Source organism: Alligator sinensis, unplaced genomic scaffold, assembly GCF_000455745.1.
Source record: "Alligator sinensis unplaced genomic scaffold, ASM45574v1 scaffold591_1, whole genome shotgun sequence".
In the NCBI taxonomy this organism is placed as follows: Eukaryota; Metazoa; Chordata; order Crocodylia; family Alligatoridae; genus Alligator; species Alligator sinensis.
This window is the reverse complement of record NW_005842925.1, coordinates 341,452-348,269: the sequence shown is the minus strand read 5'-3', so window position 1 is coordinate 348,269 and position 6,818 is coordinate 341,452.

Sequence of the window (6,818 nt, the reverse complement as noted above, 5' to 3'; positions counted from 1 at the left end):
TAAATCACCATAAGTGTAATTTATATGTTACCCAAATAAGGGAATGTAAGTGGAGAACATAGTGTCTAAATTTTCATATTTCCAAATTAAAGGAATATAAATGAACCGGCTGTTCTATTCAGTGTGTAATGTGTTATTTCATGGTTGTCTTCTTGATATTACAGTCCCCTTTTACATTAAGCAATATAACTTCCCACCCTAATTACCATGACCTAAAGATGTTCCCCTTTAATGTAATAAAGGGCAACAACAACATATCAACAGAGGAAAGAGCATGCATACTGATTTGTTACAAATTCACTATCCCTCACTGGAAATTTTCTCTTACATTACCCCCAATTGGATCTTGTAAAGAGCACCTTTAAAAACAATACACTTCAGGAAATAGCATATATTTACTACCTGCTCCCTCCCCCCCTAACATCCTTTGCAGTATTATGAAGTGGTTACTTTATCATCCCTTACAATAACATGTATGCTTGTAACACATACCTAGTGCACATGGACCCAACTCTAACATGGACCCTTCTAGACAACATCAGCTGTATTCATGTTTTCCATTTACCCTACTGAAGGAAAATCACATACATTTTAAAATCATCTGTGAGGTTGTTTTGAAAGTGGATTCCCCCATCGGTATCTTTAAAGGAAAAGTGAATGTTACATGAGGCATAGCTTAAACAGCTGGTAGGAGGAGAAGAAGGGAATGATTTGTTAGACTGTAAGTCAATCATAGTTCAATCTGGACAACCGTAAAGCATCTTTACTTCCACCAATAGGTGTAATTTATAGTGCTGTCTGCTGGAAAGCAAAATGATCCCCATGGGGTGATAGGAAGTCTTGAACATTTCCTGTTCATTTAAAGGGAAACTTATTGGTTCTTGCTTTTGCTCAAGCTTTACTTTTTAGTGCACAGTGCTATAAATTTGTCCTGATGACAGCCCTGAGGTGATATATTAAAGTACACAACAGTCCTGAAAGAGGCAATGGTTTTAGGGACAAAGAGAAGAGAATTTTGCTCTGTGCTAAGGTTCTTACAGTAGCCATAACTGGGTCTTTGCCTGGGTGAACAGGAGCCTAGTACACTCACCTGCTCTGGCTCAGATTCATTCCTGTCACACAGCTGGCTGCTGCCAGGGCCTGCCACAGGTTTCCTCTGATGTGCATCCCTGCTGATATAGCCCTCAAGTGTCCCTGCAGAGATGCAAAAGTGCCGAGTTGCAAGAATATTCCAGCCATTAGCCTTCCTGTCTGTGGTGACAATTCTTGGTGTCCACTGCCTCTTTCCTGAGTTTCATCATATTGTTCATGGGGGCCTTACAACACTTGCTCTATAGTACATGCCTCTCTTCCCCACTCTCATGTTTTCCTGATAGCAGAGGTTTCTTCCTATTTATACTTCTGGCTATGGCTTCACAGAAGGTCCCCCAGAATAGCCAATAGCTAAGGGATTTAAATTTGCAGATTAAGAACAGGGGCTTGAACTGGGGTCTTCCACAGCCACAGTCTCAATTTCACAGTCTCTTCGCAGAGCTGTTCTACACTAAAAATAATTAAGGGTATATCTAATGCTGTTATTCAGGTCAGCCTTGAAGATCACCCTCAAGCAGCCTGAGCCCATGTGAGACTCCCTGACATATCTTACCTTGTAGCCTGCAACACAGCTTGTTCATATCATGCTTGTTGTTGCTCAAATGGAGCCCTTTTAGGAATCAGAAAGATGCTGGGTGCACAAGGACTAGAAATTAGGAAGAGGCAAGTGTGGGATAGCTGCTGGCAGGCTTCCTGTATTCAGTGCTTGCATTACACAGGTAAATCCCAAAGAGTGCTGCAGAAAGAAATGGGCTAAGGGTTGAATGGGAGCATGGTCAACTCTAAAAGGTCAGCAATTTCAGAGGCCAGACTGATACTAGGGGCCAAGGTAAAGTGTGAGCAATGGGCATGGACCTTAGAGTGGCCATAAGGTCCAACCCTACCTGTCATAAGAACATAAGAACTACCATGTACTAGGTCAAGACTATAGGTCCATCTGGCCCAGTCTCTTGTGTCACACAGTGGCAGAGAATAAATGCTGAAGGAGAGAGTGAGCAGGGTATGACCAGAGTTTTATCCATTGTCCCTCTCCCTCTTGCACCCTCCAACATTTAGGGTCTAGGAACTTCTGATTTAGAGGCTTACCCTTAAATTCCATGCTCAATCTTCCAATGTACTTTTCCACCAAGAATTTCTCCAATCCCTTTTTGAATCTGGCTAAACTGTCAGCTTCCACACCATCTGGTGGCAGAGTTCAACACTTTCATTACATGCTGTGTGAAAAAGAACTACCTTTTGTTAGTTTTAAACTTACTACTTACTAGGTTCATTTTGTGACCCCTAGTTCTTGTACTGTGAGAGAATAAATAATAAAACCCCATTCACTTTCTCTTCACCATTTAGTATAAAACCTTATCACGTCCCTAATCAAGCACCTCTTTTCTAAACTGAATAGGCCCAACCTCTTTAGTGTCTTCTCATATGGAAGCCCCTCTGTACCACTAATCATCCTTGGTGCTCTTCTCTGTACCTTCTCTAGTTTTTCTATATCCTTTTTGACCAAAACTGGGCACAGTATTCAAGGTGTGGGCACACCATGGATTTATAAAGGGGTGTAATTATACTTTCCATTTTGTTTAGAATTCTTTTTATAATAATCCCTAACATTTTGTTCGTCTTTTTAACAGCCGCAGACGGCCCTTCCATGTAATCTCATGACCACCTAACTTGATTAAGAACATCTGATGGGGAACCTTGTCAAAGGCTTTTTGGAAGTCCAGATATACTCTGTCAACTGGATTGCTCCAATCCACCTGCTTATTGACACTCTCAAAGGACTCTGGTAGGTTGGTGAGACACAATTTCCCTTTGACAAAGCGATGTTGATTCTTCCCCAGCAAGCCATGTTAAGCCATATGCTGAACAATTCTTTTTTTTTTAAAGTATTGTTTCTACCAGTTTTCCAGGACCAGAAATATAAATATTGATGCAGATATGGTCCAAATATTCTGCAGGGCCAAGGAAACTGACCGTTTCAGGCAGTTTTCAAGGATTTACACCTCAGTATCTTTCATGCCAGGGTGACTAGCTAACCACTGACCTGTTAGCTTCTTTCACATTGTTTTTACAAGCAACATTTTTAAAGGACACATTTTTTTTCCCACTTCCCAAATGTCAAAACCTTGACACTTTACATGACACAGGCCTCTTGATTTCTGGCCTGTTAAATTACTGACCTTTGTAAAGTTCTTTGTGATCTAGTGATGGATAGCGCTGTATAAGAATCACTTAGTACAGTCACCTAGGCTTCCCGGCAGATTTAAGAGGGATTTTTTTTTTCTTTATTGTGCATGCCTCAAAATTTCATTAGCTTAATTCAAAAGCCAAAATACTTCAAATGGAGCAAAACAGCTCTTCTCAGCAACTATTGATTTCAGTTTTCAGTATAAAACATGTTAGAAAACTATAGTTTGCTGCCCACAATCATATAAATAGCTAATGATATTATTTTTGGTAGGTATTTAACATAATCTTTAAGTGCAGAATTTCTCCCCAAAGGAGATTTTTTTAGAAAACCAAGAACATGTGAAAGAAGGTTAGAATGGAAATAATTTTGCAGCCTGAACAGTATGGTAGTTCCTGATGTCTGCTGAAACACAAAATGGACTTATGATGGGCATTATTTGCTGGAAAAGATTGCTACCACAAGCCGCAGTCAGAAAGCAGCCTATTTTTAAAAGAAAGGTTACTCTTATAAACAGCATGGTTATATGGGTATGTTATTCATGGGTGTGGATTCAATGAAGCACACAATTGCTTTGTTCCCTATTGCAGCAAGAAGGCGTTTGGACAACCAGTTGGGAGCAAGTAACTGTTACTCCAGTAGCACTCAAAAGAAAAGGATGCCTTACCCCAGCAAAATCACAACAGGAGGTTTGCCCCAATTGCTGTGCAACAGAATGGGACCTGCAACTATTAAAGTATAGGGTCTATCATTCATTCAGTAAAATGGAAATAAAAGTTATTGTAATAGGACAATGTCACCAGATCAACGTCTCCTGCTTTGAAAATAAACATCTTGGCTTTCCTCTGTATTTACTGCATTTTCCATTTATGCAGCAGCAGGAGGCCATTATCCTGTGACAATGTTCTGCTCGACTGACATTACCTCTTAATTATATCTTCATTAAACCAAATTAGAAAGCGGCCAGGAAAGTTAAGCCAATTGGATTACTCATTTGGCTGTACATTCTGACACCTCTTTTTAGGAAAAAAAGAAAAGAAAAAGCATAGATGCTGGCTCATGCAGGAAAATGTTTAATGCTCTATTTCATTGCTGGGAAGTGTGGATTTTAATTTTAAATTGCAGGTATCCTGCTCAGTCACCCTGTCTATGTCTAAAAGGTCCCCATCCCCCTCAGTTAAATACTAGTATGGAGGGTGTCTTTGTGTATTGCTTGTACGTTAATGCTCTGATAGTCTATTGGACTTGATGTTTTCGAGCGTGACCTTCACTTCCTAGTTAAAAGCATGGATTGTGGAATGATGTCCTCCAGAGCTGAGCAGCAGGTCAGGCTTCAAAGTTGCTGGCTCTTGCCTTCTTGCAATTTGAGGAAGAGGTAAGCAGGATTCAACTGTCACTCAGGTAAGCAATCAGCTCCTCCCGGCATCAGCAATAGCAGGGGCCAACCACTGCAAATCATCTCAATGGCTATGGAGCAGGGAATTCAGCTCCCAGCATAACAGCCCCGTTCATTCCCAGAATGAGTCCTATCTTCCTGATTTGATAGGCTTCATTTTCTACTTCTTACACTTCATGCTTATTTAAACCCATACACATTGGTATACCATGCCACCATTCTGCTCCAGCAGCATTTACCCAGGGGTAAATAGGCTGCCTGAGGCAAAATGCAGTGAAGAACCAGGCTTCATGACTGAAGGCATCTTAGCCCATCAGTTCTACCAGTCCCCATCCCTAATTGAGTCTCATGTCCCCTATGACCTCTTGGGGGCTTGCCCTTCTTTCCCTGCTACAGAAAACAGCATGGTCTACATTAGCTGGATCCTGCTGAGAGGGAGTTTTGAGGGATTTCAGTACCTATGGCAGTGTTGAATCACATGAGCTCAGAGACTGCCAGTCAGCACCATTCACGAGCCATCGACTTCCATACATCACCAACAGAATACCCTGCCATCTACCAGAAAGGGAATGCAGGGTTTGACAGTAGAAAATAGAAACTATAATTGTTAGCTTTACAGCAGCTGACCAGCACCACATGCATTGCATTAACATTTAACCACACAGGGGACAATACGGAAATACACATTGTGAAGAATCAGAGTAACCCATGCAAATTAACATTTATTAAAAATCATTCAAAGCATTTTACAAAAAAGCCATACTATATCAAACTTGACTGTAGTCAGCAGAAGAAATGAGATGGTCTGGCTGACAAATTCTGGGAAGCCAACTGGAGGGGTCCCGATCCTGTGAGCCCTGCCCAAGGAATTTTTGTTGCCCGCAGCTGGGGTTTATGGCAGCTTTGGGTCTCAATCCAAAATGGAAGAAAAGGCTGTCATAACTTTCATTGATTGTAAACATGAAGAAAAATGAGGGTTAAACACTCCCTCAGCTCTCTGTCCTTAAACTTTTACAGAAGAAGATGGGCCATAGAATCACTTATGGGCACTACAGAAAAGCATAAGTAAATTAGACAGACAAGGTTCTTTGGATGAATTCAATCTCTTGTATTAGGCCAACTGAAATAATTGGAAAAATTTAGAGACACACAGATCCTACTATATCTGTAAGAAGTTGTTTAATGCACATTAAATACAGGAGTGTGAATGCTGACAACCAGCAAATTCACCACATACTTTTCTTTCATATGTAGGAAGCCAAGGTTTGAATTATGGTGAAGCTCCTGGGGGCAGGGTGGGACTGAGCCCCCATAAGAGATGAGAGCCCCAGCCTGGCCTGTGCCTCAGGCAGCGGCTCCTTCCAACTTCCAGCTACCACTGCTGCAGACCGCCCCCAAGGGTTGGAAAGCAATTCAAACCCTGTAGGAATCTCTCTCTAGTTCTGAACGCCTGGCCTGATCCCTCCTTCTTCCTCCTTGTACTTGATACTTAGCTTCAGGGAAATGGCTTCTGCTTCCAGTAGGAGGGAATTCATCCTTGAGAGAGGATGTTCTGGTGTCTACTTAAGATGCACTGATTGACTGGTTTACACTGCATCTAGTAAGGGAAATACAGTAACTGGAAGAAAAATGAACACATTTAAATTGATACAGAGCTACTGAGCAAGGAGTCACAATGTGTCTCCTGGCTTTGAATATGCTATGCTGCAGCAGAAACTCACAAACCAATCTGCTGTTGTAGTTTCGTTTTTACAGGTTATCTATAATGTTTAATTTTTGGTTCAAAGTAAAAATAAAAGAACAAGAAAAGAGAGAAAGAGAGAAAACTCCACACCATGACAAAGAAGCCAATATAATTACTCCAGTTCTAAACCAGTATAAGTGAAACCAGCATGTGGCTTAATGATCACTGTAATCAGTGCAATTGAGTGCATACAGTTGACTAATCTTTCAGTTCTGTGGGGGTAAATTTAGACTTACATGTTTCAGCTTTATCATAGTACTACAGGTACTGTAAGGCAAATGGTCTGTAAATTACTGATATTAAGAGTTTGGGAGATTATAAAATAGCACAACATTTAGAGAGGGGCAAAGATGCAAAATACAGACTTGTATTTTGACCCAGGGCTTTTTTTTTTTTTTTTT